This window comes from Notamacropus eugenii, chromosome 2 (assembly GCF_028372415.1).
Source record: "Notamacropus eugenii isolate mMacEug1 chromosome 2, mMacEug1.pri_v2, whole genome shotgun sequence".
NCBI lineage: Eukaryota > Metazoa > Chordata > Mammalia > Diprotodontia > Macropodidae > Notamacropus > Notamacropus eugenii.
Genome location: NC_092873.1, coordinates 370,927,869 through 370,941,107, shown reverse-complemented (window position 1 = coordinate 370,941,107; position 13,239 = coordinate 370,927,869).

The window sequence follows — 13,239 nt, the reverse complement described above, 5'->3', positions numbered from 1 at the left end:
AGTGTTAAATATCAAAATAGTAACGTTTGACTTGTATGACTCCTTTAAATAATGTTGTGGCCTTCAGGTTAGGAACCACTGGGCTACTGAATTTCATAATTCTATTCCTCTCCCTAAGGGGTAGCTCAGGTGGCAACAGTGCAGAGTCCCAGGCCCAAAGTCAGAAAGACCCTTGCTGAGTACAACACTTAGTAGCTGTGTGACCCTGGGCAAGTCACTTAACCCTGTTTGCCTCAGTTTCCTTATCTGTAAAATGAGCTGGAGAAGGAAATGGCAAACCACTCCAGTGTCTTTGCCAAGAAAACCCCAAAAAGGGGTCACAGAGTCAGATATGCCTGAAAAATGAATTAATCTCTCCGTAACTCCTTGAGTTTGTGAAGCAAACACCCCAGTAACTTCTCAGAGCCTGTAACGGCCTGTCAGGAGACAGAAGTTTGGACTACAATTACTCTTCAGTTAAGCAAATCTTGGGTTATCTACTCCTTGTAAAGCACTGTGCCAGACTGGGGATACAAGGAAGGACGTGTCCTGCCTTCAAGACCCTCAAAGCCAAAGCTGATGATTCAAGACAATTTCAAAGGACCCATGATGAAAAATAGAACTCACCTCCAGAGAGAGAACTGATCAACTCTGAGTCTAGATTGAAGCATACTTTTTAAACTTTATTTTTGTTGGTGTTTTTTTGTGTGCGTTATCTTTTGCAACATGGCTAGTATGGAAATTTGTTTTGCATGGCCTTTCATGTATAATCAATATATTGCTTGCCTTCTCAATGGGTTGGGGAGACAGGAGGGAGAGAATTTGGAACTCAGAATTGTTAAAAATGAATATTAAAAACTTTTACATGTAATTGGGAATTTTTTTTAAAAGCCAAGGCTGTATAAAGGGAATTAGAAATGAGGAAGAAGGGAAACTTTTTTCTAGGGAGGTAGGATTAATTAAGAAACGTTTAGGAAGAGCTTACTGTGTACTGAGCTCATCTAGGAGATAGCTAGGAAGATACAAAATTTAAATTCTCACAGATAAACCTGCTCTAGACCAGTGCTAGTTAATTTGGCAAAGAGGGTGGAGAGAGAGATGAGGCAGGTGCTGAATGTCAGTGGGGACCATGATGTGAACAGCTTTCATTGGCTCTCTCAAAAACCCCTTGGAAAGCCCCAGCTTCAACTACTTACGTGTGTGTGAGAGTGTGTGGTGTGTGTGTGTATGTGTGTGTGAGAGAGAGCGAGGCCCAGAAAATGGAAATATTTGAGGGGGGAGAAGGGGTGGAAGGTGGCGGGAAAGCCAAAAGAATGGCTCACAGCCGAGCACGGAGGCCTCCCCAAAATAACCACACTGTGGGTTGCTTCAGGCTGGTGCCGAGTCGGGGCCCTAACTGTCAGCCCTGCAGGAAGCGAAAGCCACAGGCTGAGCGCCCTGGGGGGAGGGGAGAAGAGCCCTGTTCCCTACAAGGCCAGCGTGTGACTGCTCTCCTTTGCCTTTTGCCTTCCTCAAAGTAGACCCTGTCGGGACTGGGGGGTGGGTTGGGGGGTGGGGGTCTCTTGGCCAGAAGACCTTCTTTTGCTTTAACTTCCTGGTCCCCACTCTGGCCAAGCTGGAGGACTCTCTTTGCACCCAGGGAGACAAACCACTTCCTCTCCCACCCTCCCTGATGGGGGCCAGGCACTGCGTAGCAGCTCTGAGGTCTGGGTAAAAGGGGACTAGGCCACTGAGCCCCCATCCATCACCTCTCTCTGGTCTACAGAAGTTGAACTGGGAGCTTAAAGTGGAGGAGACTTTGGTCCCCAGTTTCTGAACTATCTTCAACTACCAAGCTGCTCCCTTCTGTCTTGCTTTCATGGCCTCTTAATTTAAAGCAACTATATTTGAACTAAATTTAAAGCAACCTCTTTACCCTTTTCATTTTATAGATAAGGGAAATTGAGGCACGGGGAGTTTAAGCAACTTGACCATGATCACAGAGATACTGGCCCATCTGGTATTCAAATTGAGGGCTTCTGACTACAGCCAATGCTCTCTTTCCATTATACTACAGTCTTCTCTCTGCTACTTGCTTTGCCTCATCTTTTTCCAGAAGCCCTCCTTCCCAACTCACTCTAATCCCCAGTGCTGTTTTAGCTATTGCTTCCAGGGTTGTCTCCTAGAGCTTTGTAGGGAGGGGGAGAGCCATGTTCGAGTGGAAGAGACAGTGCTCTACCCAGAGTCTTTTGTCCCTTTCACCACCATTCAGCCCTGACCCACTCAACGGACTTCCTAGACCATAACCAAGGCATAGAATCTGAGCCCGGCCACATGTTACAGAATCCAATCTGCCATCCCAGAGGAGAGATTTGCAGCTGATGAATGAGCAAAGGGTAGGACATGTTGGTATCTGGGGGCACCAGAAATAGTGGGAAGTACCTCCATCCTTGCTAGAGGTGAAGAAGGCCAAAACATTTCTAGACCCCTGGTTCTCGGTGGCCATGGCTGCTCTGTTACTGTAAGAATAGAACCTTAGAGATTAGAGCTTACAAGGTCCACCTGCCTCATTTATACAGATGAGGAAACAATTTCCAGCTTGTCCTCTTCTTCTCCACATGATTCCATTTGTCCCCCCCTTCCCCCCCATTAAGGGACTTGATAAAGGTCACATGGGTTGGAGAAAACAGAACTAGAATTTGAATTCAGGTCCTCTGACTGGATAGTTATTGTTCATCCGTTACATGGCACACTGACTTTCTCTCTTACCTAGTCTCCCCAGCTGCAACCACACTGTGTGTAAGAAAGTATGAGTGATGCTTCTTAAGACCTGGGAGAAACTTCATCTAGTCCAACTACCTCATTTTACAGATAAGGAAATTGAGATCTAGGGCAGTTAAGCAATTAAGGCCAATCAGATAGTATCAGAGGCAGGATTTGAATCAAGGTCCTTTGATGCCAGTGTTAGTGCTGTTTTCCTTGTACCAGCTGCCTTGCCCAGGAACAAGACTTTCAAAATGTGAAAAAATTCAACTTCAAAGTATGTCATGAAATGAAAAGGATATTCACACTTCAAACTGGAGGCAGGGTGGGAAACCTGCGGCCTGGAGGCCACATGTAGCCCTCTAGGTCTTCAAGTGCAGCCCTTTGACTGAATCTAAACTTCACACAACAAATCCCCTTAATAAAAGGATTTGTTCTGTAAAACCTGGACTCAGTGAAAAGGCCACACCCAAGGACCTAGAAGGCCATATGTGGTCTCCTCACACTTGCTCCAGACTCTAAATTGAATCATAGAATCAGAAGGCTTGGGCCTTAAGAAGGGGTTTTTAACCTGGGATCTAAGATCTATATACTTTTTTTTTTTTAACAATCATTAAACATTTTTTTTTTTTGAGTTCCATATTCTTTCCCTCCCTCTAGTCCCTCTCAAAAAGGAATATATCAGTTGTTTCATGTGAAGTCATACAAAACACATTTCCACATTAGCCATGTTGAAAAAAAAAGCAAGAAAAATAAAGTGAAAAAAAATATGCTTCAGTCTCAAAGTACATCAGTATAAACTTGTGATTTTAAAAATATTTTGAGAACTGTTTCAATATAATTGAGATAGCATAGTGAATAGAGTGCCGGTCTTGAAGTCAAGAAAACATGAGTTCAAATTCAGCCTCAGAATCTTATTAGCTGTGTGACCCTTGGGCAAGTCATTTAATCTCATTAGACCTCAGTTTCTTAATCTATAAAAATGGGAACAATGATAACACCCGCCTCCCAGAATTGTTTTGAAGATCAGACGAGATAATATTTGTAAACTGTTCTGCAGACAAAGCACTATTTAAGTATTATTTTATTTGATACGTTTAAAAATATGACTGTGAAGAGTCCATCGTCTTCACCAGACTGGCAGAGGAGTCTATAACACACAAAAAAGGGTTAAAAATCCCTGGGGAAGTCTAGGTTTTAACTGTACTAGCTGGGGGACCCTAGGCAAATTATTTTACCTTTTTGAAATTTAGTTTACTCATTGGTCAAATGAAGGTAGTAACATAGTGCCTACCTCACACGGTTGTTTTGAAGAAAGCCCTCTATCACCATGAAAGCATTGTATAAAGGTGAGCGCTTGTCATTAATACTGCTAAGAATATGTCTATGAGCATAAAACCCTCAAGTTAACGTTGAGCCAAGAGCTTGATCAGGGTCACATGACCATTCCTCCCCTCACCCTCCACTACGTGAATCCTCGCCACCTTGGCTTCTCTGTTTCTATTTTAAAATTGGCAGAAGATAGTGAACAAAATCAGGACATTTTTCAGATTACATTTAAAGTCCCCATTGAAAGGATTGGAATACTGATTTTCTCTGCCCCTACCTGGCTTCCTGATTGCTCAGTCATGCTACTCTCCTCTGAAACTGCTGTGGGTCCCTCATCCTAAAAGCTGCTGTCTGGTCCTGCTGATGCCACAACCCTTCCCTAGTGAGTTGTTTCCTTCTTAATTCTTCCTTTCCTTCCCCAGCTTCCCACCTTGGTGAAGGCTTTGCACCTGTCTTAATCACAATACTTTGCTCTCTGATGTCTCACTGTGGAACACACACACACACACACACACACACACACACACACACACACACACACACACACACACACATTGTTCCAAAAGTCTTAGTGCAGTTTTAAGCTTTAATAACTTAGATATTAAAGTTTAAAACCGCACTAAAGCTTTGGCAACACCCTGTGTAGTATGTAGTATTTACAATGAAACTACCTCACTGTCTGGCCACATATATTTCGATCTCTCTCTCTCTCTCTCTCTCCTGCTCAACCTTTCCCCCCTTTCCCTTTCTCTGTCTCTGTCTCTCTCCTTTCTCTCCCCCTTCTCTTCTCTCTCCCCCTCTTTCCCTCTCCCTTCCCCTTTTGCCCCTTCTCTCCTCCATCCCTCTCCCCTTTCTCTCCTTCTTCTCCCTACCTCTCTGTATGTGTCTCTCCCTCATGACAAGATGGTAAGTTCCTTGAGAGCAAGGATTATGACTTAGATGGTGATACTTGCATCTCCTTTATCAAATATCAACAGAGAATGACGTATTCCATTTGAATGAGTCTTCCAAATGACAGGTATCCATTCAAACATTGAGAATTTTTGTTTTAATTTTTCTGATAGAAATCTTTATAAGGTTGATCACATACTTTCCCCCCTCTGTGAACAACAGCTTTTGAACATAGTATAATAGATTCAAAGCTTAGTCCAGTGCCTGGCCTATATCGAGCTCTTTCTAAATCCTTGTTGGCCTGTCTGATTGGCTTTAGAGGTCAACTCCAACTCCTCCATTCTAATGATGAGGAAATTCAGGCCCACAGAGATTAAGTGACTTGTCCAAAGTTGCCTAGGTAGTAAATGTCAAAAGTAGGATTTGAACCTTTTCCTCCAAAGCCAGTAATCTTTCCACTGTACCTAGTTGCCTCTAATAATTTAGCTTAGTTTTTTTTTTCCTGGATGACTTGGTGCCATAGTTAAGAATCTAGCTTAGGTGTTCTCTGACATCCCTTTCAGCTCTCATCCATGTTATCTGTCTCATGGAGTAAAATAGTTTTGTGTCTACTTTTTCATTTTTCTGTCCCCATTCATGTCAACCGTCATTTTTCTCTTTGGCTGTTGCTATGTCTCCCTCTAACAGCTTCCCCACTCCCTTCCTTTTTCCACTTTGTGGCTTCTAATCTGTGATAAGGTGGGGAAACTAGATAACCAAGCTTACGGATTAAATTGGAGTCCCTAAAACTGTGGTGGATAACCTTAGAAGTGGAGTGCATGCATGAGCTTTGGGAGAGCTTTTCTGGGAAGCTCAGAGGTCTCCTTCACTAAATTTAAAGTTCACTAAATTTAAGTTTAGGAGCTACGTTCTAGAGTACACAGTGTCATACTTTTCAGAAAACATGAATTTTGGAGTCAGAAGAGCATTCCCAGGGACAGGTCAAGAGAAAGCAAAGGGAGTAGGTGGAACCCACTTTGAGAATTGATGCCTCAACCTCCCTCAATCCTTCAACAGTCTCCTGTAAAATGTATCAGCCCCAGAGAACAATTCAAAGTGAGGAGCACCTGCTGAGTGAGGATGGATGCCTGGGTAAGAGACCCTTTTCCACCTGTCCAAGGCCTATGCTCAGTCTCTTCCCAGGAGGTCCCCCCCCCAGTTCATTCCTCCCAACTTGGCACCTGGCACCTCCCCACCCCCAACCCCTCTGCCTCATGAGAAATACCTGGAAGGAAGTGAGAACTGGGGGAAGCATATACAGGAAATGGGGGAGGGATATAACTGTCACCTCATCTCTCAGGGGATTGGGGAGGGGGCAGAGAGAGAAATGCAAACTTAACACTTCAGTCAGGTGGGGTGGGAGCAGGGTGGGCCCTGAGTTCCCTAAGTGAAACTCTGAAAGGAGAAAGGAAAGGAGAATGAGAGGTGGATGTTCAGAGCCCAATCTTTCTTGTCTTCTAAGCTACAGCTTCTTTGGGGAGCCAGGGCTTGAAGGGAGATGGAGAAGTACCCCCTAGATATCCCAATAGCTCCCTCTTCAACTGTTCCTTTCTCCCCCAATCTCCAAGGCCTATTAGAGGTGGGGGTGGGGCAAACTAAGTTATACTTTCTCTTTACAGAAGCCTTGAGCTCACTTCCTCAGTTCTGCACCCCCAGGGAGGGGTGGGGAGACAGGGTGGAGTCTCAGGGGAGGGAGTGCAGTGCTGTCTTCTCGGTTGTTATTGTTCTATACAGGGAGATGGGAAGATGAAGGACGGAGACAGGATTTTTTAGGACTGAGGGAGAGCAGGCTGAAATCACTAGTAAATCATACTTGTAAGTGAATATATTTGTATGGAAAGTGGCCAAACTGTTCCCTTACTCCTGGCGGAAACAGATCACAGAAAGGGGGACTGAGTAGGCAGGCTTTAGATGCTGGAGTTTAGAGACAGATGGAGGCTAGGGCATCTCCTTCTGTAGAGACAGTTGGAAAGAAAAGTGACCTATCTACCTACATCCTATCGCTTAGATAAGGGAATCTTTTTTTTTTTTTCTCATGGATCCATCCTTTGGGCAGTCTGATAAAACCTACAGATCCCTTCTCAGAATCATTAAATAATTGAAGGAAATGCTAACATTCAGTTAGACATTAGTGGAAAAAAAGATACATATTTTTTTCTCATCCAGTTTCATGGAACCCCTGAAATCAATCCAGGGCCCCTTTCTCTGGATCCTACCTAAACTAACTACCCCCTCCAGGTAAACTAGAGGCAGAAGTTTGTATGAAGTTGGCAGAGGGATGGATGAAATGATCTTTTCAGGGGTTCTGGCCTCATAATGGCCTCACAGGCAACCTAGGCATTATCTCTCCCCAACATTGTTTAGCAGGTTGCCTCCAGAGCGTACAATTAGGGGAATTAGAAAGAAAAATCATCCCCATATCTCTTTATAGATTTCATTGGATTTAAACTTGAAAAGGACCTAAAGAGCTCATCTTGTTCAAACCCTTCATTTTACAGGGAAGGAAACTGAGGCCTGGGACTTAGGATCATAGATCAACCTATGATACAGAGACTAGAAAATAGTAGGCACCTAACAAACACTTGTTGATTGATTGATCTAGAGGAGGAATATACTGCAGAAGCTATCCAGTCAAACTCATTCATTTTATAGATAGGGAAACTGAGGTCCACGGAACTTAAGTAACTTGCCCAAGTGAACTAGACCAGAGCTGGTCTCCTGATTTCATTTCAGATAATGTGGGACTGAGTTTCTGAGGATTCCAGCCCCAGCTGTGAGGCCCCCTCACCCCAAGCATGCATGCACATACTAGCTGGCATTTTTAGGCAACTGTGATCAGAGGAGCTTCACACACCCAGGCAGGATGGATTCACAAACATGTTTTTACATGCATTCACATCCTCTCTCATGAACAAATGCTGGCTCTCCCCCACCCTCACACCCCTGACCTGTCCCATGGCCCCTCCCTTACTGCCTCTCTATTCTGTACCTCTGGCTGCAGGGCCCCCCTGTGACGAATGAGGCAGGTGGCTGGGGATTGGAGCACCAGGAGCATTTTGCCCTTATTTGGCTGGGTCAGGCTCTGGGCCAGGGACCTCCCCACCCTCCTCAACCAGTCTTTCTCACTTCATCTTTTTGAGGTTTGGCTCAGGGGGCTGGGATGCTGCTTCAAGCACTTTCTAATTGACTCACTTTCTAACGGCCTCCAGCTCCTGGGGTGAGCTGCTGCTGTGGACTGTTGAGCCTCCCATCCCGCTCTAACTGGGGAGGCCACAGCCAGAGACCCCCACTACCCTCCCTTCCACCTGCATTCTTGTCCCCTCCCCTCAACTCGATAAATATATATATATATTTAAAATGAGGAAGGTATGTATGTGGAAGGGGGTGGGGAGTGGGATGTCTGTCCTTGGAGCAGTTCTGCAAACTCCTTAAGACACCCATTCCATCCAACCTCCCCACAACCCCCCACTTCTGTTTACCCTCCGTTCCTCCCACTCTAGTTTCAGCTGTCTTTGGGAGATGGCCACCAGTAATTTCCCCACACTCTGGGAAATAACACTTCAGTGTTATTTATTCAGTAACTTGGATAATACTTCCTTCTTTGTTGGGTCTCTTTTATCTCTTTAGCTCTGGAGAAAGAAAATAGGACACAGATTAGTGGCCCCATTTTGTGGAGTCTAAAACCAAGGCTCAGAAAGGAACAGGCGTCCAGGGTCACACGTTAGATAACAACTGAACCCAGCAGTCCTGGGCCCTCTGCTTCTTTCCCCCAAATATCCCCTTCCTGAGGAAGGAGTTGTAGACAAAAATTACAGATGATCAAATAAGATAATATTTATAAAGCATTTTGCAAACCTTAAAGCACCATATAAGCCCTAACCATTAGACAGGGGGTGGATGGGATGGGGCAAGAGCGAACCCTTTGGGGAGCAGTGATGTCAGAAAGTTCTCTCCCTTGATGTGTTTCCTTCTCTCTTGACTCAGACTCTGTCAAAGGATGCTCTGGTAGATTAATATAATGTTCAATCTTGGCTGGAGGGGACTAGATGAAATATATTTCCCTCCTTTTGCTAGGAGTGTGGTGGACTACTGGTATACAGTGTTGTCTGACATCACCAATGGGTCAGTTTGTTTTCCTTAACCGTGCTCTTTTGTTATTAGGGAGAGTTCTTTTGTGGGGGAAGCAGTTAGGTGGTACAGAGGATAAACCTGAGTTCAAATCCAGACTCCAAAACTTCCTAGCGGCATGACCTTGGGCAAACCTTTGCTTGCCACTGGAGAATGAAATGTCAAACCACTCCAGTATCTTTGCCCATGGATAGAGGTTTACAGTGTGATGAAGAATCAGACAAGAGTGAACAATAAGTATTGGGGGGAGGGGTAATATTATTGGGAAGTGACATCTATGTAATGAAAAAAATCAATAAAGCTTTTTTTCTCCCAAAGTATTCATTGAAAAATAAGGATTCACCAAAATAGAAATGGGAGGGATGGCCCTGTTACTTTCCAGTGTCGGCCTCTTCTTTGCTACACCTTTCTGTGTAGACTCTACCCAAAGCCAGCTCAGTCATTGTAGGAAGAATGATGACTTTGACATCAGAGGACCTGAATACAAATCCTGGCTCTTTGACTTATTACCTTGGTAAACTTGGATAAGTCACTTCACTTTGCAGGACTTCAGTTTCTTTCTCTGTAAAATGAGGAGATTGGACAAGAAATCTAGGTCCCTTCCAACTTCAGTTGCATGACTCAGTGATGATATGAAAGAGGTCAGAGGGCAAGGCAGGGTTTATGGGCCTATGCCTTTACCTCTTTCTCCTTCTTGGAGCAGAGCTACCATGTTGGGGGAACTGGGCTCTTAGTGGGAGTACTGGGATAGACAGAATGTATAACAAAAAGGACACAAGATAAAGAGCCCTCTACACTTACAAACCCAAAGAGGCAGCAGTATCCATCTCCCATAATAGATGGTACACTTTCCACAGGTGTACCTAAGGTCACCCAGGCAGTCCTAGAGCTTTCCTAACTCTCTCCCCTCTTTCCATCACCTGGTTCTTGGGAAAATGCTGCTGGAGACCTTTGCCTTTCCTGAGACAATTCCTACTTCTCATGCCTACAGAGTCCTGGGCAATACTGTCAGTCAAATTTCAGGGGTAGCTGGTGCATGTGTCCTTAAGGATACAAAGTACCTATCTCTGAGTATTCAGGCCCTGCCTGTCCCTTGGGATGGTTCAACTGACACCAGAACTGAGAGTCAAGACACTTGTATTCTCTTCTCAGATAGCTACATGACCTTGGGCAAGTCTCTTCCCATTTCTAGGCCTCAGCTGACACCACTGAGACTCAATTAGATATTCATGATTCTTTCCATTTCTGACCTCTTATAATCTTAACCAATCAACCATCTTAACAGAGCAGGGCCACAGCAATTTCACAGCTCGGGGGTGGGGGTACACAAATGAACAGAATGGAGTTAAACACTCTGCCAGCCTGGTTGGATCAAGGTGAAGACCTCTAGCAACACCTGGAATCTTCCTCCTTGTCTGAGTTGGGGGCTCTGGGGGATTGATTGAATCTTTCCCACCTAGGAACCGGGAGAGGCAAAATCTAGGACGCCATTTGTCTTTAGGTGCTGGTTGCCACTTGCCTTGGGCTCTTGAGTCTCTCTCCCTCCCCTCTACATCTCACTCCTCTTCCTGGGCCCCCTGACACCTGGAGTGTGTGTGTGTGCGCGTGTGTGTGTGGGGGGAAGGTTGGCTCTATTTCTCCAGACTTTCTTCTACCTCCATTCCAAATTGTTGGTTTAGAAGGGGCTCAATCACCCTCTTCTCTCATGAGGCTCATCCTCCCCACCCCCCCCTTCCTGTTTGTGAGCGGTTAGCTTTGTGGCTTCTTTTTCAGGCTCTTCTCTTAGAGACAGGTTATCAAGAAAGCCATCTTTCTCTAGGCTCTTGGGTGAGGGAGCCTGCACTTCACAGTAATATCACTCTTGGTCTCAGTTTCCCCCTTTGTACCTAATTCTCGGACACAGAAGAGTATCACTTCTCACCCCTCACTCCAGCCAAGCTAGCCTGCTTGCTCCACATTATACCTAGATCACCTTCCTTCTCCCGTCTTGTACTATTGAGTGCCTCCTCCCCATGGTTATGGCCCTCCTCTCCTTCCAAACCCAGAGTGTCCCCTTCTCCCAGAATTCTACCTTAATGCCCGTGGACTCTAACCCAGCCATTGGCTCCACTGTCAGCTGAACCTCGGAGGGCTTCTTTCTTTGTATCTCACTTCCAGCACCTAGACCAGGGCTCTGTACACAATCTTTTGCTGTTTGTGCAGAGCAAAGAATTCAGAGCTGAGTTGCTGCATGGGGTGGTGTGAGCCAGGAGCCGATAGGGATCCTAAGCAGGAGAGAGGGGTGACAAGGTTGGGGGTCCTGTATCAGTGTTCCTGAGCTACCCTGTGATTCTCGGGCTCCTGCGGATCATGCTGGGCCAGCAGGGAGAGCTAGCATTGCATCATCCACATCTTCAGCTGCCTCCCTCTGCCCTATTGCCCCCACCACTGGGACCCTTGACCCTTCCGTCTTCCTTCCTCCTTCCTCTGCCTGTACTCCAACAGCAGGGAAAACCCCAACATTTAGGGAGGGAAGAGGGGAGGGAAGGGGAAGACACCCAAAGGGGCCTCAGACCCCACCCCTATCCTACCATCACCAAGAGTAAGAAATACTCATATTGCAAAAGCTGAATGTCTCCAAGGGCCCCCATGAGGAGAGGAGAGGCATTTCCATCTCCAAACTAGAAACCACTGTCTCTGGGGGAAGAGAACAGGAAGTGTTATAAATGGGACAAATCCACTGCCTTTTCCATTTCCCTCATCTCGCAGATAGACTACTAGACCTTCAGTCAGAAAGAGCTCCAGAATGTGACTATGTGCAAATTACTTAACCTTTCGGTTTTCTCAGCTGTAAAATGGGGATAATAACACTCTAAGTACCGACCTTTCAGAGTACTCATGGGGATCTAATGAGATAATAGATATAAAGTGCTTAGAAAACCTTAAAGCCCTCTATAATACCATAATAGCTAATATTATACTAGCTAATAATATTAGCTATTATTATCCAGGTGAAATCAAGTTTGTTTTTTTTAAAGGATGCCCTTAAAGGGAAAAAATAAACTACAAGATGGTGATCTGAGGTGGGAGTTGCTAGCTAAGCCATTCCTCTCTTCTTCCATCTTGGTGGTGGTAGTGGTGGTGGGTGAGATTATATGTTGATTAAATATTTTTGAACCTCAGAGTTTTTTGGTTCCCCATTCTCTCATCCTGATTGTGTGGTATGAGACCACAACAGGGGATAGTGAGAAGGGCATTGGGCTGATCATCAATCTGGAGACATGGATTTTAATCTAGGCTATGTTTCCTAGCTGTGTGATCTTGGGTCAGTCACTTCTCTATGTGCTTTGGTTTCTTCTGTAACACAGTCAGTTGTTCAGTCAATAGGCATTTATTAAGTGTTTCTACTATGTGCCAGGTACTGTGCTAAGTGTTGCAGATACAAAGAAAGGTAAAAGACGGTCCTCTGTTCTGAAGAACACAGTCTGATGGAGACATTGGGGCAAGTCAATTAATTCTTCCAAGACTCAGTTTCCTTAACATGAAGGTGTTCTACTAGATAGCCTCTGTTTCCTTCTAGTTCTAAACATACAAACAACTATGTTCAAGCAAGCTCTATGCAGAATAAATTGGGAATAATCAACAGAAGGAAGACCCTAGAATTAAGGGGGAGTGGGAAAGGTTTCCTAGAGAAGGCGGGATTTTAGCTGGGACTTGAAGGAAGTCAGGAAAGCCAAGAGAGAGAGGTAAGATGTTTTCTAAGCAGCCCCCCATTTTAGCTGTTCTATGAGTCTGTGATCCCCAGGTTTCTAGCCTGATCCCCAAAGGGGATGTACAGGGAAAAGTAGGGCTTAGACCTCTGATGTTTCAGTTGCTTGAGGAAGCGGAGAGAGGGAAAGGGCTGAGAAGATAGACCTATGCAGAAAAGTTGAAGAAACCCTTTGTCAGAAGGACAGGCTTTGATGCCAAGGGCCCCAGGGCTTGCCCCGTTCTGCAGCCTCAGGAAGTTTATTGGTGAATAATTATAACTGACATTTATACATTGTGTTCAAGTTTGCTAAGTACTTTTCTAACAGGTGTCTGGCCCATACCCGTTACACTTACATTCTGTCATTTGTTTCTCACAACACTGTGAAGTAGCTACTGTAGATA